Source organism: Gopherus flavomarginatus, chromosome 4 (assembly GCF_025201925.1).
Source record: "Gopherus flavomarginatus isolate rGopFla2 chromosome 4, rGopFla2.mat.asm, whole genome shotgun sequence".
NCBI classification, from domain to species: domain Eukaryota; kingdom Metazoa; phylum Chordata; order Testudines; family Testudinidae; genus Gopherus; species Gopherus flavomarginatus.
Window position 1 is genome coordinate 39,228,698 of NC_066620.1, and position 23,425 is coordinate 39,252,122.

Consider the following 23,425-nt stretch of genomic DNA (forward strand, 5'->3'; position numbering starts at 1 on the left):
TAATTAAGTTCTTTTGTGGGAGAAAAACATGCATGTCTTTCTATATTTACATCGTATTTATCTGGAAATGTTGTGATGCAGGTTCCAGTTTCTTTCTGCATGTGAACTTTATCAGATAAAAAGTATGGAGGGCAGTGAAGACTTTAATTTAATAAATAGTGTCTGAAAGAGAGTTGGGAAGTTGTTTTTTTTTATCCCTGCATTCGTTTGACTCAATCTTTAACGGGTACGAGCAACATCTGGTAGTTTAGGGAAAGTTCTTATTTGAAGAAAAGGGATTATAGCCAGGAAATAGGCACAAAAGAACAAGTTTTAGTAAATTCAGACTCCATACAGCCGTTTTTTTTTTCCTGACATACTTTCCCAAAGAATCTAGAGGACCAGATCACTCACCTTTCTGATCGGGGACTCGTGCATTTCGTTCCCAGAGTAAAATCAAGCCACATCAAACTACACGAATCCTCCTTATTCACCGTACTTGTATTCACTTCTGCCAGGCTGTTTTGCTAAGTGTGCTTGAAAGGGTTCTGTTTTGTTGGGGGGGGACTGGAAAGAGGCGGGGGACAGTTATTCAGACACTTATACGACGCATTGTTTGTTAGTGCGCACATAGTGTTATGATCTTCAGCTTTTTTAAGAGAAGAAAAGTAGAAGCAATTCTGTAAACAATTGGGAACAAACTGACGACTGCAACTTTTTCAACCTTCCTCGCCAGACAGAAAAGGGGCAGCAGCCTCCCCAACAGTTCTATGTTATTTCATCTGCCAGCCACCCTTCCTCGGAGCTTGACGCAACGTCTGAAAGTGCCCCGTGCTAGGCGCAGAGCTGTCTCTCAAAATACTGTCTGGATCAAGTGGCTCTGAGCATACAGATCCCCAAGAGCGGTTTGGGATCAAGCAGCGCAGTTTTGCCTAAAGGATGCAATGATGCAGTAATAACCCGCCCTCGCCACTTCTCTATGTACAGCAGAGTACCACAGCAGTGACAATCTGCAAATAGTCGCTTCGCCCAGTGTCGGTAACAATCGGGAGAAGCCCTTAAAACGAGTTCCAGGGCCACAATGAGAGAATTTCACCCTTTGAGGGGATTTTGTGGGGGCGAATATTATCTATCTCGTGTTAGTAAATCAAAGAGGAGATTTTGCGAGGCACAGTCCCATATACCTTTAACTACAGTGATTACTAAATTAATAGCAGGCACTAAGACAGATGTCAAAACGTCTTGAAAATGTTTATCTTTGAATAATTGAGATGGTAGTAGGACGTATTATCTGATCGTATAATGAAATATGTATGAGGAACAGCTGTTCGCAATAGTCACCTCCCGTTGTTTCATTAGTTCAGAGTCCCCCTCATTTAAACAAGCGCTTTAATGAAGTTGGTCATTTACTTATGTCCACTTTTGTTCATCATCATCAGAGATTGATGACATTCGTGGCCCCACGAAAATATACGGGAAGGAAAAAAATGCTTTTCACTGACTCATCTCTATCTTTCTTCTGCCTGGATAGGAGTTCTGGGGCATTTACTCCAGCACTTGCCACTAGATTCTTTGTTCCTAGAGACAGACGCATATACTGGATTAGTGCGTGTGTGTATCTATATATTCGAATCCAATACGAATCTATACGGCTCCCCTATTTCTGCCTGGCAAGATCCAGCTGCCCAGGATTCCCTGAGAGGACGGATCTGAGATGCTCACCTAAGAACCACCAGCTAATAGTCATTTATTAAGATCTCAGGCTGAACAGCAGCAGACTCCTAAACTGCTTATTGTTGACATAAACTTCCAGACGTTAAGCGTATGCCTTCGCACATCATTGTGAATGTGTAGTACCAGATGTTGCTTTGCAACCTATTGTCTGGAGACACTGTTTAGTTCAGGTTAAAATATCTTTGCTCAAACGGCTCAGCTGGCTATTGTGTGAGCATTAGTGAAGTGTCATGAAAAGGTAATGGGAAGTTCTGGGAGGTTAGCTCTCGGAGTGTGTCCAGGAGGTCCTTGGTTCATGGTGGGGTTACAATGACTATTGACAGCTTTTGTTTTCTCTCTTCAGAGAACCCTTTTCCTTCCTCTAAAAGGATGTGCCCCGTTTTCTTTCCCTTAGTAGCTTTCTCCACCTATGTCATTAGACGGACCAATGTTTGTTTTTCTAGTTTCCCTAAATCGCCCCAAAGAGGAAAACAAATCGCTTTGTTGCGTCACCACCACCCGCAAGGCCCAGGGCTGGCTGGAGGACCGGGGGTGAGGGGTTTCTAATTTTGGTCAGGGATTGTTTGCCGAGGAAGGGGGGAAACTAGTCTCTCAAATTCATCTCAGACTGGCTGAGCCCGATCTCCGGAGAGAAAATACACCCTGTCTCCAAAAGTTCACGGCCAAACCACCCCAGCCCTTGCCTCACCTCTCTGACCCCTTTAGCATCTTCTCTGTCTTTAGGCTTTTCCCCGCCTGCTTAGCCGCCCTAATGGCAGACAGGGCAGATGGGAATGAGCGGAGTGGCACAGCTCCCCGGGACGAGCAGTAACACTGACCTCTAAACAGAAAGGCGAGATAGTTGCTAACAAACTCCGATCGTGCTATTCTCCTGACAATAACCTGTTCGGTTTTATTCCTTTCTTTGCTTATACCCCTAGCCTTGCCAGCTGCAGTCGCGGAGGTCTGTGGAGATTTATGCTCCGGGGTGGGTGGGGGAAGCTATAGACGTAAATCGGCTTGTTCCCTCCAATACTTCTGGTACGTTGTTGTTCTGCCTCTATATGGAGATAATTATTTATACACGAGAGCGTGCAATTAGTTACAAAGACTTTAATACTTCGGATTTGTTTCACTAAATTGAGGGCATAATACAGTGACTGAGCCTCAGTCTGTCGGACTGGGATTTGGGTGTTGGTGGGAAAGGCTTGTCAATGACCTTTAGAATAGCCAAAGTTATGTAGTATTTCGACTTCTCTTTTACACTCTTTCATGCCAGCTGGTGTTTCTCCCACTTTCACACGAGACAAAATAAATCGGAGTCAGTTTCACGGTCCCTGAGTTTCTGAGTTCATTTACTCCAGATTTACACAGACGTAGCCTTATTGACTTCAGTGATATCGCAGTATCACTGCGAGTAGACTCAGGCCAATAGCTCTGGCACTAGTTGCGTTGAACACTACATAACGCTATTTTCTGTCACTGGAGCGCAACGCCGCATCATCGGAGCATATTTCCTCACCAGCGAGATCATTCACCAATAGTAGAGACTGTGAGAACATCCTTCAGCGGTAGCAGATTTATACCTCAAGAGAAACCATGTTTCCCCTTCCTCACTCTGAAGTTTGCAAAGCCACTACAAGATGCAGTTAGCATATTTAACTATGCATCCCCGTAAATGCCCAAGTGATAAAAAAGCCACATTTTGTTTTTCAGCATTGAGAGTGAAGCTTTTGCAAACCAATGCACTATAGAAAGTAGATGTATTTGTGTTATTACTAGCATTTTTTCCTCTCGCATAATCCCTTATGCCTTTTATTATAATCCTACACATTACAGTTAATCTGTAATGATACTACTTCAGAAGGACCTGTTGCACACAGTGATGGTAATTTGTAACCTTGGTAACAGTTTTAAATAAAGATTATAACAATGATGTCAACTGTATTTATTCACCATACTGTAGGAGGGGTCTAAGGGTTCATACTATCGAGGACGAGTTTAAGAAGCAGTCGAGAGATTCTATGTTAGTATAATTTGATGTATCACTTTTTAGTTTGTCTTGAGAAAACACAATCATTGTTCTAAATAGTGAAAAGATTTGCAAACTGCTGAGAACTCTGTAAACTTTAATTTTCTGAATGAGAGGTGTATTATTATGAATTAGGTTTATCAGGGACCAAGTACCTTTAGGTAGAACATTTTACTCTGCCAGAGAAATATCCCAGAATAAGTACTACTTAGAGACCCTGATGAATAATGCTAACATCGAATCTACCATTAGTTTTCTGCATGAGCTTTCTCCCCTATTAAAGCTAACAATGAATTGCTCACTAGCTGAAAGCAAAATTAAATGTAATTGCTTTTATTTATCTATTGCTTTTATATCATTAAAATATTTTTAGTTACATTTTATAAAATAGCATCCACTTTGATTATTACCTGCCATATCTGTTGATCCACTTCCTGTATATGCAGAACCACAACATTAACAATTAAGAAAAAAAAACATATTTTATATATTGTATCTGTCAAGATACATTACAGTTCCCATTAACAAAAATACATTATTCTTGTTGAAGAAGCTATGAAGCATATCTTTCATGAACACTTTATTAGTAATCATAGTTGTCAAAAATTAGATATGCACAGATTGCAGATGCGAAGGAAATATTAGATGCAAAATGAAATATACTGTAGAATTGAGGCATAACTATTTTCCCTCTTTAAAATAAAAATTTTACAGAGTGAGAAACTGAGCTATTAAGCTTACTTAAAAGATGGCTTTGTTGGTTTAATTATACTGCAGTTATTTTATAAATATGTTTCAAAGGAAGCTTGCCATATTGAATGTCAATGAGGCCTTAAAGAAAAGACTTACAAAAGCTAATGCATACCAAATACCAAATTTTGGTCATTAGCATTCCTATTTATTACAAACTAAAGGAACCTATTAGCTGACAAGAATTTCTGTTTAGGTAGCATTACAATGTTTGGCCATTAAAATAAAAAAGGGCAAAGTATGATTTTTTCCATTTAGAACTATATGTTCCTTTTTACCTAGAAGGACACAAGTACCCCCCCAAAAAAACAAAAACAAAAAAAAAATCTTTAGAGTGGAAACTATGATTCGTCATTATTGTGGGTCAATATGGAGCCAAATCCTGCAGTCTTTACCTAGGGAAAACTTCCATGTCTCCAAATGGAGATGATTTTGACTGAGTAAGAACTGCAGATTTTTGGCCCATATGCTAACACTGTAGTTTTAATGATCTTCAATTACAATATAACATAGTTTTGTAAATCAAGTTTTGACTACAGAAGGCCTGCAGGATCAAGCCCTTGGGATTTAGGGCCTGATCAAAAGACCCTTAAAGTCAGTGGGAATCTTTCTGGTGACTTCAGTAGACATTGGATCAGGTCCATAATATGCATAGTAGCCTACCTACTTACGGGTAGGAGAAATAGGAACTGGACCATGAATTAGCTGATGCAGGCTTCTAACCAACACTTTCTTTTCTGTGCCTGTCACAAAACAAGAATATTTATTAAAAGTGTTTGTCTGTTCTGGGAACTGCTTCAATAAATTTTCAGTCTGGCAATTCATATTTCTTAAAACATTTGAAGAATCTATACTATTTCCTCTGTTGACAAACATACAACAGATGAATATGTATGATGTGCTGCTTCTTAAAAAAAAAGTTATGCACAAAGAGGGAGACATTTTGTGCACAAAAAGAGGTAAGTTTTATTGTGTTTTACTGAACACATGTTTTTGATGTTGACCACTCCTGTTATAAAAGTCTCTTTAGATAAGGCATCTGGAGATGGCTGACGATAAGGCGACAAATTAATATCCACTTTTTTCCTTTGTTGCCATGTGTATTTGCAATGTCCGTCTGTCTTATTATAGTTGGTTAAGATTGTGGTATCTATTTTAATTTGATACTGAAATTCTGAACAAAGGCAGAGAAGTTTCACAATTGCTACTTAATGACAACATTATTGATGTTGTCTAATGTCTATGTTGTTTCAGAAACAACTTCTATTCCCATAAGAAACTGTAAAAAAAAAAAGTAGGGAGTCATAGTCCCCAATCCAGTGAAGGTCACACAGTGATGCCTGAATTGCAAAATTTGCTTTTCTAGTTTCATTGGTCATTTATAAATCTAACTTTTAAAGTCAATTTAGTTTAAGGCAAGGTTTAATTTGACTAATAAAGCTCACCCTCTATTTTGATTTTGCAAAAACAGGCTGAAGAAACTTGTAATGATGTCTTGTTTTCCATGAAACAAAATCACTATATAAGTACTGTAAATATACCACACAAAGAATGAAGGTTTCTCCCTCAGTCCATCTGCAAGATCTGTAAGTATAACAAATTTACTTTACACAAATTTAAGTCCTAAATTTTTATGATGTCATTATAAAATAGGTTATTTATACATTCACAAGAACATATGGAGAGAAGTTTAAATGAAGTATTTCCTTTATCTTTGAGAGCCTCAGAATGTATGACATACATTCAACAAAGAAGGCCTTGTATGACCCTATGCATGTATGCTATATGTCCCTGCATTTCACTGATGAAAACAGAATTGGCCTTAATTTCTGTGGGTAGGGATATTTAAGGGCTGATCTCAAAATGATCTAGTCTGCTCGTGACTCTGCTAAAATAATTTGGAATGAAGGAGAATTTTAGGAGGAAAACAAAGTTGAAAAATTCATTATAAAAGCAATCAGACTTTTCGAAATGTTAAGAACTCTCATATTTCCATGGAGGTATTTTCTGAGTCAAAGATCTTCACTTCCATTTATTATCATGAAAGGTAGAGGTTCAAGAAGCTGCAGACAATCCAAATTAATAATAAATCTGAGGGACTCTTGTTGTCTTCTCTCAAGAATTGCGATTTTCACAATGAGCAGTTTTCCAGGTCGTCATGTCTGTGAAACAAATGGAGCTGATCCATTGATCTACAAATCAGATGCTCCTGGGAAGATAGGAGATATATGGAAGGTCTTTCACTTATATTTGGATGATTTAGATAACTACTGTTAGAATATTTTCAACATAGGAGTCTTTTTTTGCAGTGTTGTTACTATCAACTAATTGTTGTAATATAAATCTTTCTCTTAGAGTGGTAAATAGGGTCTATACTTGAAGGAGAAAAGGCTAATAATCTAACAGAATGAGTGTCAAAAGAAGTTCAGACAAAAAGACCAGCCCTTATGGGGGGAAAATGTTGTGATGAAGCATTCTTTTGTTAAAACCACCCTATTAATACAAAGTCAAACACAAGAGTTTGAATAAAAATGCTTAAATCACATCATTCTGCGCAATGATGTCTCCTTTTCACTCTAAACCATCCATAGTCTTTCATAGCAAGATATAGTACACAACAAGGTGTTTTGAAAAGCTTCATCTATCAAGTTTAACAACTTTCTGGTGTAACTTCTGAGAGTGCTCATTGCTTATTCATGTGGAAGTGAGTACGCCCAACTCGTTTTGCCTGGTTTTGCTACTCTTTGTTGGTTTGTGAAGCTGTTAGGGTAGCTGCAAATGGCTTCTCGAGTGACATTTGCTGACATTCAGTGAAGTATATTTATCAGCATTCTTCACCTCACCTCTATACGTGTAAACCATTTTATTTTGTTCTTCATAGCAACCTCCTTTTCTCTATCCATGCTCTGAAAATAATAAATGGCAAGGTGGCATATTTCCCCAGCTGCACTAAAATGTCACTGTGAAAAATCTTTAATGGTCTAAGTGTAGCTTTTCAGGTTGTAACTTGTCAAGTAACTGAGAAATTCTAGAGTTTCTCTTTAATCCACAGTTCTTTGGAACCATATAACTGCAGGCAGAGACTAATTATAAGTTACACCAGTCAGAGCTGGACAAGCATAAACCAAGTAGAATACAGTTGATAGAGGCTAATTTTACATCTGCATTCTCTCTTTATGCTTTGTTACTTCATTTTCTGTATTCAGAAATGCTAAATGTGCCTTACTGTATTCTCATTAATATGTGTGTGTGTATTTATGTTTGTTTTAATTACTTTGCTCATAATTATCATTGAACACACTTCTCCAACTATCATTAATTATTATTTATATTATTGTAGCATCTAGGCACCACAAAAGATATTGGGCCCATATTGTGCTAGAAACTGTACCAACACCTAATTAGAGCCCTGCAAATCCACAGATATCCACTTTATATCCACGGACCATTTTTGCAGATCACAGATCAGATGCGGATACAAATTTTGTATCTGCACAGGGCTCGATACATAATAAGAATTAGTCTGTGAGGAGCTTACAATCTAAATAGGCTAGATAGAACAAGGGTAGGAGAAAGGAAATATTACATCCATTTTACAGGTTTATAAATTCTTTAATCTCTGTAATAATTTGGGGATCCTTTCCCACCTAAATACTAAACAGAACAAAAGGAATAAAATACTAATACTGACAATGAGAAATGTTTAGGAATAAGGGATGGGTTTCTTGTCTGAGTCACCATTTTGTTGATGCAGTTAGAATGAAATATGTTTCCCCATGGACAAAAAGTGGCTAAAAGTCATTTTATTTGATATCAACATTAACTGTGGGTCCATCATGCTTCCTTTACCAATGAGAAAAAGACTTCATAAAGCGTAAACTGTTATATTTGTGCCTACCATACAATATTTATCCAACCTCTCATAAATGAACCAAGATAAAAATCAGTAAGGGTAAAATTCACCACTGACCATGTAGACGGCCAATACAAGACTTGTGCACCACTTATGCCCATAGAGAGTTTTGCCGCTGACTTCAGTGGGGCCAAGATTTCATTCTTAGGAGTTAAGTGGTAGATAAGCTTTGTGCTGGTCCTTCTGCATAGTGGTGAATTTAATCCATAATGTCTACAAAATATTTATTTTTAGGAAGAACACCTTTGCTAACATTCTTTAATGTCACTGTCAAGCTTAAGAAAAAATATATTATGCACTTGACACATTTTCCACTCAGTATTTTCAAGGGTTTTTTTATCTTCTGGTATTTTGCATCAGAACATGGCATTTGTGTCATGGATTTCACTGTATTTTCTTTTTTGGGTGTCAAAAAGGTGCCTCCTCCATGCAGCGTATGTATTTGTTGAGGTAAAACAAACCCACAACTTTCGACATTTATTTCAGGCTGGGTTACAAGAACACTTGAGTTAACTAATACATTTCTAGATCTTGCACTGCTGTTTATCTGCATATGAAACTCCCATTGAAGTCAATGAAAGCTGTGTGCATGGATGGAAGTCAATACATGACCTAAAGGCCAAATTCTACTCTCAGATCCATACTTAGGGCTCAGAAGTTTACCTTGAGTTAAGTATATATATTTGTTATCTATCATGGTGAAAGCTAGATAAATAAATACAATTGCTACTTAAGTTGACTGTTTGAAGAGCTTAGAGCAGCCTTTGGGCCTCATTCTGCCTTCGAGTCACAGACAGAGCTCTCCCAAGATCAGTGTCAATTCTGCTGCTCATTGAGGTCAGTACATGGCCCTGAGTTCTTTGCTTTTGATGCTTTGGCATTATGCTACCCTTCAGAAAGTGCAGATCACTGTTTCTATATCGTATTTGTGATGGCAGGATCCTCAAAGGAGGAGTGGTATTGCCAAAACTCAGGATTTTGAGCAAGATACTTAGGCAGAGACACACTTATGGACAGTAGGTAGCTCTGTACTCTCTGTCATGTGTAGATCTCAGTAGACAGAAGAGCATATATCATTCCAACTGACATTGCTAGTTACTTATACTGAAGTGATTTATGTTCCACCTATTTCAGAATATAGCATTAGAACAGCTAGCAAATCTAATCTGTTTATTTAATCTGTCTATGGCATTTTGAATGCATCTGTCTTCTTGGTATCCAGGTGCCAGTGAGGGAAGATTTGGCCTTGGTGAAAGCAGGGAACCAACAGAAGGCAGCCTCCCGAAAGGATGATTTGTAAGAAACTCAGCCAGTTGTGGGTTTCTCCCCAGTGGAGAACATGACATGGCCCATTCTTTGGCATGTATGCAGGTATGATCTTCTGCCCTTTGCCAGCATCTGAGGGTAAAATATGTCCTTGGTCCCGCAACCCAAGTTGCATACACAGCTCTCCCAAGTGTTTCAAGCTAAGCACTTTTATCTTCAACCAGGCACAGCTGGGCCTTGTAGTAACATCTGGTTTATCTAAGTTTTGCATATAATACAGAATCAGAGATATGTTGGGCTGGAAAGAACCTCGAGAAGTTAGCTGGTCCATCCCCCTGGGCTCAGGTGAGACCAAGTATGTCTAGACCAGTGGTCCCCAACCTTTTTCGTCTGGTGGGCACCAGATGATGAGCCATGGAGGACCGTGGCAGTGGACAAGCATCTGCCGAATTGCCGCACAGCAATGTCAATAGGCGTCACCGCCGACAAGCAGGGTCATCCGGAGGCGTTGCCGCCAAAATGCCGCCGAAAATCGATGGCATTTCGGCGGTGACACCTCCAGATGATGATGCTTGTCAGCGGCATTTCAGTGGATGCTTGTCCACTGGCCAGTACACAGGCGCACTTAGATGCCCCAGGGGGTGCCATGGCACCCACGGGCACTGCGTTGAGGATCCCTGGTCTAGACCATCCATGACAGGTGCTTGTCTGACCTGTTCTTAAAAACCTCCACAACCTCCCTTGGAAGCCTACTCCCATACTTAATTATTTTTATAGTTGGCAAGATTTTCCTACTATCTAACCTAAATCTCCCTTGCTGCTGATTAAGCCAATTACTTGTCCTACCCTCCGTGGACATGGAGAATAATTGATCATCATCCCTTTTACAACAACCTCTAACGTATTTGAAGACTTATGAAGTACCCACTCAGTCTTCTTTTCTCAAAACTCAGCATGGCCGGTATTTTTAACCTTTTCCATAGATCAGGTATTCTACACCTGTTATCGTTTTTGTTGCTCTCCTCAGGGCTCTCTCCAATTTGTCCACATCATTCTTAAAGTATGGCACCCACAACTGGACACAGTACTCCAGGGGAGGCCTCATCAGTGTGGGTAGTTTGCTTGTAAAAACAAAACAAAAAACCAAAAACAAAATCCCCAAACAGAAACAACATGCATTTTTTCTACATAAATTATGTATTTTTTTGAAAATGTTAACACTCTCTTTCTACTGGCATGGAAGAAAGGTTCAAAATTACAAAAGGGAGAGAAGAAGATAGAGATTGGGATTTCCAAGAGTATTCAGCATTGGCCTAACATGGCTCCATTTATGTCAATGGTAAAACTCCCAGTGGCTTCTGTAAGGATGTTTTCAGGCCCATCAACCAGGGTTACCTTACAAACCTTGCAAAGCGAACAACTACTGCTTGCTGTAGCAGACAAAACCATGACTAACTCCAGAGTTCAGAACCAAGGAGCACAGGTACAAAGTGTCACACCCCAGTGATCTGTATAAACTCAGCCAGTGATTGGTACATAAAGGTAAAGACTTAAGTCTCTGTACGCTATTTTATACTCAAGATGACACTCTCATTTCTATCAAAACCCCTCGTCTCTGATTTGGTACATAATTAGCAATATCTGTGACCAAATATAAGATTCTGCATTACATACTAAGTTATATAATGTGCTTATCTATTTATTAGCAATAATAACAAATCTGAATATTTAACAGGGACTTTAGGGACTTTCCTTGTTTATCTTGATTATATGTGGCTGGGTCACCATGACCTCTCATTGTAACTTCATCCTTGTCCTGTACCCAACTCCAAGGACATTTCAAGAGTTGAACAGGGTATCTTACTTACGCAGGTGGCTGTTTTGCATTCCTTCCCAAGAAGTTATGTGAAACCACCTTAAAAACTAGTGCACCCACTGTATTAGTTATATTGATTATGCACTTGCTTATATATTTTAACAACTAGTATTTGATGTGTATGATGTATTAAATACATGATTAAATACACTTAGGTCCTTCCCATTTGACATGAGGTAAGTTCACCTAATCACTGGCTTACCACCTTACAACTTCAAAGGGAGCATATGTCGGCTTACGCTGTGTGCGTCTGAAAATCCCACCCACAACAGCCACCGCTAGGTCAAAGGCAACATAGTATCACTTATTAAATAAAACTATGGCTTATAAGAAATTATCCACAAAAAAGGTACATAAGTTGTTGCTGCTCCGGGGCATCCTTAAGTCACACTTCAGCAAGTTATGAAGTTATCTTTGGCGAGATATCACACCATGTTGTCAACTATATAGGAGTAGGCTTATGTGTCTGTGACGTGTCAGTTGTCTTCTTTGTCATTTCATTGCTGTTATGACATCTAAGTAAAAGGCAACCACTGCTATTTTAAACACTATGAATCCACAGAAATTTAATCTATAAACATTTGTTCAGTGCTTACCTGCGTATTTCTCTACCACAATATTGAATTTCTGAAGCCTTTACTCTCACTCACAGGTCAGTATTTGTCCGTATGTCTCCAATTTTATTCTTTCTAACCTGACTTTACAAAGCAGAGGATTCATGGGAAAACCTTTTGCCCACTAAATGCTTAACACTTGCTGTGTTTTTATATTAACCACATCCTTGAAAAGAATAAAAGGATTTACTGTCTCAAAAAGTATCATTATGCAGTGAAAATAATAATATCGTCATAAAGAAGGGGCTGAATACAGATGTTCAGTTGTTTAGTGATCTGTATTTTTCTTATTTTGAGTGTCTTCCACTGTTTTGCCTAATTTACTCATACCGTGGTGTACTGATTTGCAGCTAACACCCATGATTTGTTACAGCGAAAACTGAAGTGAACAATTACAAAAACTTAATTAACAATGTTAGCAGAATGGCAAGCTTTCAGAAAAAAAGGCATCTCTTTTTTTAACTAGAAGAAGCTATTGAGATTTCTTAATTTTGCTACAGCTGAAACCCGTAGAACAGGTATCAATGAGAGAGGCAGACAGTGGATCAGATTCTGATCTCAGTTACACCATTATAAATCCAGAGAAATTGCATTGACTTAAGTGGAGTTACCCCTGAGTTCACACTGATGTGCGTGAGATCAGAATCTAGCAGAGAGAAAAAAGTCTATACAGAGAATTGTGAGTTCTGGTATACATTCTTAGCATAAGATTAATGATATTGCTAGTATTATCTCAATTCATCTACAAAATACCATTTTAGACAAATTGACAGAGATTTTATTTCACAAAATGAAACCGCACAGATCTCCTGAGGCCCAAGCCAGTGCCCTGTCTCCTGGACCACACTGCCTCTCTGCAAATTTGCCCCTCTAAATACTCACAACCACGAGTCACTGCACATGCAGGAGCAGCCCAACTGAATTCACCACCACCACTCACACACATAAAGTTCAGCAGGATCTAGCCTGTATGTGAATAAGGGATCACAGATATTTTGGTCACTGTCTAAATGTTTTGCACCAATAAATAATTGTCAAAATAGCAGTCAGCTTAATATTATCATCTTAATTTTACAAATGGGAAAACCAAGGATCAAGCAACCTGCCTAAAGCCTTAGAGGTTATCAATGCTAGCACCAGGATTAGCATCCAGTTCCATATTGAGACCCATAGACTGTCTCTGTACATCTCCCTGCTGAAAGAGGATTCCCTGAAAGCTGCACCTGAATTTCCCATAGAGCTCTTTGAAAAGATCCTCAGTTTTGTTATGAAGAGAGTCTTCTATCATGTAGTGTTATTAGTAGAAAGAAGTGGGTGACAGCTTGTGATGTTTTGCAGATGTTTCTAATGATGTTTCTTGGGTATTTTCTGAGATGTTTCTGCAGCTAAGATTTCTCCTTGGGAATTGCAGGTGTGTGCACAAGACTTTACATAGAAAATGGAAATGGTGCTATAACAGGATCAGGGTTATTTATTTTAATTTCCAGGTTTTTCTGGGATATCATTTAGCTTCTGATGAAATATAACAATAATTATTATATATCATATTATTATATAATAATTATTATTATAATTAATTAAATAATATAAAGCAAAGATACTTAAATAAGGCTTTATATTAAATTGTCCAAACACTCACTTAATTTCAATTCAATGGATCATGTTGGCATGTTAGCAAAATAACAATTATTACAAATATGTTATGTAAGTTGAATGGTGATGAGATGTATACATACATTGCATCGCTTCAAAACTGCTGGGAGAATAGGATAAAAAAACCTCCTATTAATAGTTGCTTGAATTTCAGAACAAATACACTTTGTCCATGCTATCGTCTCTTCTGTGAGGAAGATCTATGAATATCCAAGTACCCCTAAACCTCCAACTGCCAGGAGAAGGGACTGGATGATAGAGGATGATCACTCAAAATTACCCTGTTCTGTCCACTCCCTCTGAAGCGTCTGGCACTGGCCACTGTCAGAAGATAGGATACTGGGCTAGATGGGCCATTGATCTGATCCAGTCTGGCCATTCTTATGTTCCTATCTAACCAACTGAGGTTTTTTGCACAAATCTTTGCAGAAACAGAATTTGAAAGTCATGTGTCTTTTCATGCTGGAAGTACCTGCACCCTGATTCATTAAAGGGGAAAAATACCACAGTCAAGCACTGTTAGGTGAGTTTGGGGGGATTTTTTTTACGGGGGTCATGATTTCTAGATCTATAAGCCTTCGTCTCATGAATTGTTGGCCTTATCAAAATGGCCACCATATCCTATTATTTTCAATAAGACTAAACGACTATAAGATAAGACTGCCCCTACTTAAAACTGTTGCTAATTCTGTACAGTGTTTGCATTTGTATCTATTACAGATGGCCTCTTTCCTTTCAGTGGGACAGAAGCCTGGCTTGCCTCACTGAAGGTTGTTTTCCTTTGTGCTATATGGTTTGGAAATGGAACTGGGAACTGTGAGGTGAAAATAGATCATGGGATGGAAGACGGACAGTGAGAGTGATAATGGGAACTCAGAGACGGATACTGAGAGGAGATGGGAATATGGGAAGCAGTACGAAGACTGAGGGAGCAGGCAAAGAAGCAGCATGGAGGGAGAATGTGAGATATAAGAGGATGAGGGGGAAAGATGGGAAAATATGGAGTGAGGGCAGGTGTGGAAAAGGAGCTTGTGGGAGAGCATGGAAGGACAATGTGAATGAGGAAGGAGACTGTGTTGGATAATTGTGGAAGTGGGTAGAGCTAAATGAACCCCAAAGTGATCTTCCTGCTGCAAACACAGACAGAGATCTAGGACATTCTCAGAGAAGAAGCTGTTAGCTGGCTTTCTCAGGGGGCTGCTTGTATTCCTCCAATACTTCTTTAATAAAATCTGCTTGCTGTTTCTTTTAGTGCCTTTATCTTTTGGTTATTGTTCATGGGGCAGGTCCAGCCAGAATATAACAACCACTAATGGCATTTTGATGAGTAACTGGCCTTATAGAAAAGAAGACGAGGGAGCCAGCATGCCAAAATTCAGGTAGGTTTTGGATAAGCATCTGAGGTTCGGGATTTGTTTCAGAACTAACCTTGAGCTCCTGCACCTCTGGGAAGTTTTTCCAGCTTTGGAGAAGATGAACAAGAGTAGAATCCAAGAAGGGGTCTTGGCAGATCCCTCTGGGAAGGAACATATGCAAATATGAGAGTCCTCATTTATAGTCTGACATTTATTTTTTTATCAAGCTTTTGCTAAATAATGCGGGTTTGCTAAAGAAAATGCAAAGATTTCCAAAAGTCAGAGCTTTTTTATATATTTGCCCAAATTATCTTAGCTGGAAATCTCATTTGAGATAAGACATTCTCCTTTTCATTGGTGTGGGTCCTGTTATGCAATTACAGAAATAAGAATATGATGGTTACACTCTTAATACACATGCATTGTAAAATATAATCCAGCAGCTTCACTGTATTTAAAAATGCTACAGAATTGCTGTTGGAAGAATGATATTTTTACTATAACATAATAAGCACCAAATAAGCTTATTTAATACAGAAATTTACCATCCCCAATATGTTTATTTGCAACCTCTACATTCTATTTAATATGTTTTTGGTTTCTTGCATGCTCAGAAAACTCCATGCCCAGTTACATTTATTCTTTCAGAAAAGAGTAGGAACTGAACAAATATCATCCTCCCCTCAACCAGTCAGTGAAGCAATAAACTTAGGGCCAAATATGGCAGTCCTAATACATTTTACATTGGTGTAAATATTGAGCAACTCTACTGATGCCGGTGGAGTTACTCGACATTTACACTTCTGCAGCTGAAACCAGAAGTGGGCCTTCACTTTTGAAGTCACTGGGAGTTTTGTCTGGACTGAGATAGGAGAGCAGGACTGGGCCTTTAGATTGCCCACTAACCTATAAACAGTATTTTGCATTACATTTCACCTAGCTAAACTGATATCATTTGGAAACATAACTGGCATTCAGATTTTTTTAAAATTCATAGATTACATAATATTATAAAACTGGCTACTACTTTAAAGTACGGCAATGATTAACCATGTCATTATCTCCTGCTCTACTTGGCATGATAGGTATCCACTGTGGAAAACAAATTCTTTACATTTTAGCTGCCACACAACATGTGCAGGGCTTTCTGCCAGAGTGCATCAGTTATGTCATTTCAAGATACTGACTTAAACCAAACCTTTGGATCTAAACTCTGAGAGTCTTTGAAATCTGAACTCAGATTTGGATCCAGACACACATTTTGCAAATGTTCTTCATCTTTATATTGCACCACATCAAAGGCCCAGATGTAAAACACAATTGTCTTTGGGATTTTTCAAATCCAGATCCAGTGAATGGAAGTGGGTAATAATAGCCCATGAAGAGTAGATGTTTCACTGCTACCTTTTGGCAGAAGTGAGTAATGAATGTTCCACGGAAAGCATCAGACAAGTTAGTATATTATTTTCGCCTTCAATTTTTATTTTATTCATGCCATGCATGTTCTTATGTTGTGTGCAATTTCTCTAACATATTCCCTCACTGCATGTCTCCCCCGAGTCTATTCATTCTAAAACATAGGTGCAGATGACACAAAATGAAGCTACAAGCTCTTCTGTGTTAACATTTCAAAGCCAAAACTGCTCAGGCAGGTCAGAGAACTTCATTAACACTATAAACATCTACAGCTCAGTACAAAGGAAATGGTATGAAATTGACAATATTCATTTTCCTGCTAGTTCACACAATGACTGCAAAGTGCCTTACCACTCACATGGTGATATGCCTCATAAGTGTCTCTATCCTTAATGGAAAAAATGGTATGGGCAGAATACAAATCTAAGAGAAGATGGCTTTGTTTTAAAGAACTATTATATCACATCGCAAAGTGTTGTATATGTTCATTCTGGACAATCATTTTCCTCTTGGTATGTTCTGACAATACAAAACATGCTAAAATCCAGGCCGATTCTTCTTTCACAGAAGCACGGTGATTGGAAATGCTCCAAAGCTTCTGAAATTTGATTTTTCATTGAAATTTCAAATTTTGACACCTCGCCTGAAAAGAGAGCATTTAAATGTCATTTTCTTTTCATTATGTAAAAGCTGCAAAGAATCCTGTGGCACCTTATAGACTAACAGACATTTTGGAGCATGAGCTTTCGTGGGTGAATACTCACTTCATCAGATGCATGTAGTGGACATTTCCAGGGCAGGTATATATATGCAAGCAAGCTAGAGATAACGAGGTTAGTTCAATCTGGGAGGATGAGGCCCTGTTCCAGCAGTTGAGGTGTGAAAACCAAGGGAGGAGAAACTGGTTTTGTAGTTGGCAAGCCATTCACCGTCTTTGTTTAATCCTGAGCTGATGGTGTCAAATTTGCAGATGAACTAAAGCTCAGCAGTTTCTCTTTGAAGTCTGGTCCTGAAGTTTTTTTGCTGCAGGATGGCCACCTTAAGATCTGCTGTAGTGTGGCCAGGGAGGTTGAAGTGTTCTCCTACAGGTTTTTGTATATTGCCATTCCTAATATCCTAAACAGTCCAGTATGGCCGATGTACATAGCAAAGGGGCATTGCTGGCATACGATGGTGTATATTACATTGGTGGAGGTGCAGCTGAATGAACCGGTGATGATGTGGCTGATTTGGTTAGGTCCTGTGATGGTGTCGCTGGTGTAGATATGTGGGCAGAGTTGGCATCGAGTTGACATAACCTAAGTCGTGCAGAACGCAATGCCATCCACAGCCTCAGAAACCACCCTGACATTATCATCAAAGAGGTGGATAAAGGAGGTGCTGTTGTCATCATGAATAGGTCTGACTACCAAAAGGAGGCCGCCAGACAACTCTCCAATATCAAATTCTACAGACCACTTCCCTCAGATCCCACTGAGGAATACACTAAGAAACTGCACCATCTATTCAGGACACTCCCTACACTCACACTGGAACAAATCAACATACCCTTAGAGTCCCGAACAGGGTTATTCTATCTACTACCCAAGATCCACAAACCCGGAAGTCCTGGACGCCCCTTCATCTCGGGCATTGGCACTCTCACTGAAGGACTGTCTGGATATGTGGACTCTCTACTCAGACCCTATGCCACCAGCACTCCCAGCTATCTCCACGACACCACTGATTTCCTGAGGAAACTACAATGCATTGGTGACCTTCCAGAAAACACCATCCTAGCCACCATGGATGTAGAGGCTCTCTACACAAATATCCCACACACAGATGGAATACAAGCTGTCAGGAACAGTATCCCTGATGATACCACAGCACAACTGGCTGCTGAGCTCTGTGCCTTTATCCTCACACACAACTATTTCAAATTTGATGACAATATATATTTCCAGATCAGTGGCACCGCTATGGGTACCCGCATGGCCTCACAATATGCCAATATTTTTATGGCTGACATGGAACAACGCTTCCTCAGCTCTTGTCCACTAACACCCCTTCTCTACCTATGCTACATTGATGACATCTTCATCATCTGGACCCATGGGAAGGAGACTCTGGAAAAATTCAACCACGATTTCAACAGCTTCCACCCCACCATCAACCTCAGCCTGGACCAATCTACACGGGAGGTCCACTTCCTAGACACCACGGTGCAGATATGCGATGGTCACATTAACACCACCCTATATCGAAAACCTACCGACCGCTATGCCTACCTTCATGCCTTCAGCTTCCATCCCGGGCACATCACACTATCCATTGTCTACAGCCAAGCACTGAGGTACAACCGCATCTGCTCTAACCCCTCAGACAGAGACCAACACATACAAAATCTCCACCAGGCATTCTCAAAACTACAATACCCACACGAGGAAATAAGGAAACAGATCAACAGAGCCAGACATGTACCCAGAAGCCTCCTACTGCAAGACAAACCCAAGAAAGAAACCAACAGGACTCCACTACCCATCATATACAGTCCCCAGCTAAAACCCCTCCAACGCATCATCAGGGATCTACAACCCATCCTGGACAATGATCCCACACTTTCACAGGCCTTGGGTGGCAGGCCAGTCCTCGCCCACAGACAACCTGCCAACCTGAAACATATTCTCACCAGTAACTGCACACCGCACCATAGTAACTCTAGCTCAGGAACCAATCCATGCAACAAACGTCGATGCCAACACTGCCCACATATCTACACCAGCGACACCATCACAGGACCTAACCAGATCAGCCACACCATCACCGGTTCATTCACCTGCACATCCACCAATGTAATATACACCATCATATGCCAGCAATGCCCCTCTGCTATGTACATTGGCCATACTGGACTGTCTCTATGGAAAAGGATAAATGGACACAAATCAGATATTAGGAATGGCAATATATAAAAACCTGTAGGAGAACACTTCAACCTCCCTGGCCACACTACAGCAGATCTTACGGTGGCCATCCTGCAGCAAAAAAACTTCAGGACCAGACTTCAAAGAGAAATTGCTGAGCTTCAGTTCATCTGCAAATTTGACACCATCAGCTCAGGATTAAACAAAGACTGTGAATGGCTTGCCAACTACAAAACCAGTTTCTCCTCCCTTGGTTTTCACACCTCAACTGCTGGAACAGGGCCTCATCCTCCCAGATTGAACTAACCTCGTTATCTCTAGCTTGCTTGCGTATATATACCTGCCCTGGAAATGTCCACTACATGCATCTGATGAAGCGAGTATTCACCCACGAAAGCTCATGCTCCAAAACGTTTGTTAGTTTATAAGGTGCCACAGGATTCTTTGCTGCTTTTACAGATCCAGACTAACACGGCTACCCCTCTGATTCTTTTCATTATGTGACTAGTTCCTGTTGCCCTCAGTCATCCCTCAATGCTGGGAATGCACTGACCAGGCAGGGACCCCCAAATCCTTCAACATCAGGGTCATCTATATAATCACCTTCCCGACCCTTCCTATTAGCTGCAAGTGACCCATCACCACTGCAGTGCCAAAAGAAGCAGCAGCATATTTCCCCAGCTCATGGAGCCGGTTATCTGCAATGACTGTCCCTCCTTCTTCCTTACTACTGGCAGCACTCATGGCGGGGCTGCTTAGCCCAACTGCTCTGCTTGATCTCTTCCTACTTGGCCCCAGTCACAAATAGGTCCTCATGTGGATTGCTTTATGGTTAAAGCATTTGAGTAGAAGTCATGAGACCTGGGTTTTGGTCCCCATTCCACATGTGACCTTCCCTGTGACCTTAGAAAAGTTGTCTAAGTTTTCTCTACGCCTCAGTTCCTTATCTGTAAAATGGGGATAATGAATTTTTACCTACCTTACGGGAGTACTGTGAGGGTAAATTCATTAACATTTGTGCGGTGCTCAGATATTACAGCAACAGGTGCCATGCAAGAACATAAACAGAGAGCCTGCAACTTACACTGAAGTCAATGGACCAACGTACTCAGATTCGCTTACTCCCTACTTATGCAGTCTCTCTTAGGTTCTGCAGAAGTTTGCCTGAAGAAAAATTAAATAAGGACCTCCCAGTGTGACCAGCTGAGGAATTGCAGCACTGCTCAAGAGTCTTTAAGTAACTGTGAAAATACAAAAGAACAATTGGAGGATCCTAGGGTTCATTCATGTCAAAGCATCTCACTATTACTCCTCCTTTTCAGATAACAACTGGAACAAGAAGTCAAGCTGTGAAACATGCAAATGTTGCATCATCTGGCTTCTTGGCAGACCACTCACGTATGCTGTGTCATATAATGCCAGTGAATTGGGTGAGGTTATCCAAATGGCTTTACCCTTTTGAAAAATCATTCAAACTGTGTGGACCTGATTCTGACCTTATTTACACCAGTGTAAATCTGGAATAACTCCACTGAAGTCAATACCATTATACTATGGTAAGATAAATGTAAGTGAGAGGAGAATCGGACCCTGCATTTCTATCAGTTCATCTTTGATTGTGTCTAATGTAATAAACATTTTTATGCCTCCAGGACAAAGACACCCTGTCTCCTGGAGCTCCTGCCTCACAGGTCTGTGCAGACGCTGGATGTATCAGAACTACTACGAACATAAAACTGATTTGGTTTATGAAAAATTTGCAAGATAATGCAGATTATGATTCAGTACCTACAGTCTGGGCCTATTCAGATTCGTAATATAAGCTATGTGGATTCACACTCTGCAGATCGAGAACTAGGATAAAAAGCATCTCTCTAAAGCTCTAATGCAAGTTAAATCCCATCAGACCCAATCCTGAAAAAGCAAATAAAGCCCAAGTAAAAAGGCTGCATTTGTGTGAAATGCTGAGTTGCTGCAGCAGGGCTGCACAGCTTCTCGGCTGCTTCAGACACCAGAATGGGGAAAAACATCCTTTTTTGGAGGCTTTTGGCCCTAACACAACCATGTCGGCAGGCTCAGGACTGGGCCATATATTCACAGAGTGGACGAAAGAAAACCACAAGTGAAAAACAAAATGAGTTAATTCAGATATTGGAAAAAGAACATCTGTAGGCTAACATGATGGGCCCTATCCTGGTTCCATTGAAGACTGTAATTGAGTTCGTTAGGAGCAGGCTCTCTCTTGACACTTCATTATTGTTGGAATATAATATACATAATATAGAAAGCAAATATATCAAATTTGCTTCATTATGCATAATTTCAGACATGTTCATAGGCTAATGTGGTTTGGTACCCAGTTACTTGGAGGATTACCTCTCCCAGTGCCATACTGCCACACCTGACATCAGTAGAAGCACTTGAACTAGAAGTTCCCTCAGTGTAAACGAGAGGGAGCTGTTGTAGGGCACTTTATGTGGGGGCTCAAAGGCTTTGGAGTTTGTTTCCCTCATTATTCTGCTAGAGCTGTATTACCAAAGACCATCGTTTTCTTCAGATACATTTAGGACGGTTAGGGGTTTATGAGCAGGCGGCCGGAGATTGAAGGATGGTTTAGGTGAGATATTTTGATATAGATGGTTAGAAAGTATAATTTTTCCTCAGAGAGTCTATTAAATTAGAAAAAAAAATAGAAACTTGATGAACCAAAGTATTATATTAAAAACTTTGAGACTTACTACTTGAGTATTTTACATTTTGGGAGGTGCCTAAACCTCTGGATAGAATTTTTTTAAAATTAAAATAATGGGGAACTAGGTGTTCAATGAAGAGTTAAGTAAGTGTGATATTATAATGAAGTGTACTGTTAATTATTGCATATCTTTGTAGTGCACCTTGAGTTAGGTGTAGGACATAAACATTTAAGAACAGAAGCTTGAGTGCAGCAGTTACAATACAATAAATGTGTCCCTTTGACTACATTGCCTTTTTGTTTACATTTTAAATAACACATTTATGAAATACTTTGCATGTTAATTCAAATGGATTTCAACTAATTGTGACTTAAAACACTTTTGATTAGAGTCAGTCCAGTTCACAATGGATGTGTCCACCTCATAGTGAGTACTAATCCACTGACACTCTCATAAGGATCTGCATGGCGGTCAAGCACTGAAAGCTAAAGTGCAATTGCAGTATTCATGTGAGTAGGCCTGTTAATAGCAATGGAGCATAGACAGGGATAAGGAAATAGCAGTTTGGCCAGGAACGAGTATATAATCTGAAGCTCCGTCTCACTCCTAGAGATGGTCTCTGCAGATACTTCAGAAGGAACTTTTCTGAGGTAGTATCTATTTTTTTTTTTTTGATAAGTAAGAGGCTTCCATCTCCAGGCTGTCCATACGTTACCTTTCATGAGCGGTACATTTACACAAATGCCAAATAAACATAGAAAAATTAAAACTGCATAAGATTTTAAAGTGATCATTTCAGAGCTCTCATAATGCACCTGCAAAATGTGAACAAGCATCCTGCCCCTGCATAAGCAAATAGACACCAATATGAGAAAACATGCTTTTGTGTACAAAATGGTTTTATGTGATCAAACCTTATTGGGTGCATTTTTTAAATCCAGTTTGAAAATTTGCCCTTATACTATCTTAAATGCTGGTGCCAAAATAACAACTGGACTGTATAGAACTAATGGAAGCAGCCAATCTCAACATCTGGGAGCTATGGCCACATCTTCTAAAAACTGGATATTCAGCCACTACTTATTCCCAAAGAGTGCCTGTGACCATAATGGAAAATGCATGTCAAAGATTTAACATATGACTTGTGGATCAACAGCTGAATGCTAATGGCCAGAGCCTATCACTGATCCACATTCAGAACTGCTATGACCTCACAGAGAGTTTCACACATGGATGGACAGCAGGATTCGGGTTACTAG

General features: G+C 39.8%; 1 long non-coding RNA gene across 4 annotated transcripts in view; it reads left to right on the forward strand.

The window, feature by feature from the left end:
- LOC127050254 (uncharacterized) overlaps positions 1-23,425 on the forward strand; it is a 40,874-nt gene that overhangs the window by 9,606 nt on the left and 7,843 nt on the right. The window contains exons 2-9 of one of the 4 annotated variants that reach the window (XR_007774178.1): positions 5,946-6,060; positions 9,610-9,758; positions 13,555-13,609; positions 14,226-14,319; positions 14,517-15,175; positions 16,498-16,603; positions 20,796-20,871; positions 21,126-21,164. This is a non-coding gene — a long non-coding RNA (uncharacterized LOC127050254). Of the gene's footprint in view, positions 1-5,945; positions 6,061-9,609; positions 9,759-13,554; positions 13,610-14,225; positions 14,320-14,516; positions 15,176-16,497; positions 16,604-20,795; positions 20,872-21,125; positions 22,103-23,425 lie in introns of those variants that run through there. The other 3 variants (XR_007774176.1, XR_007774175.1, XR_007774177.1) reach the window with 3 other exon arrangements.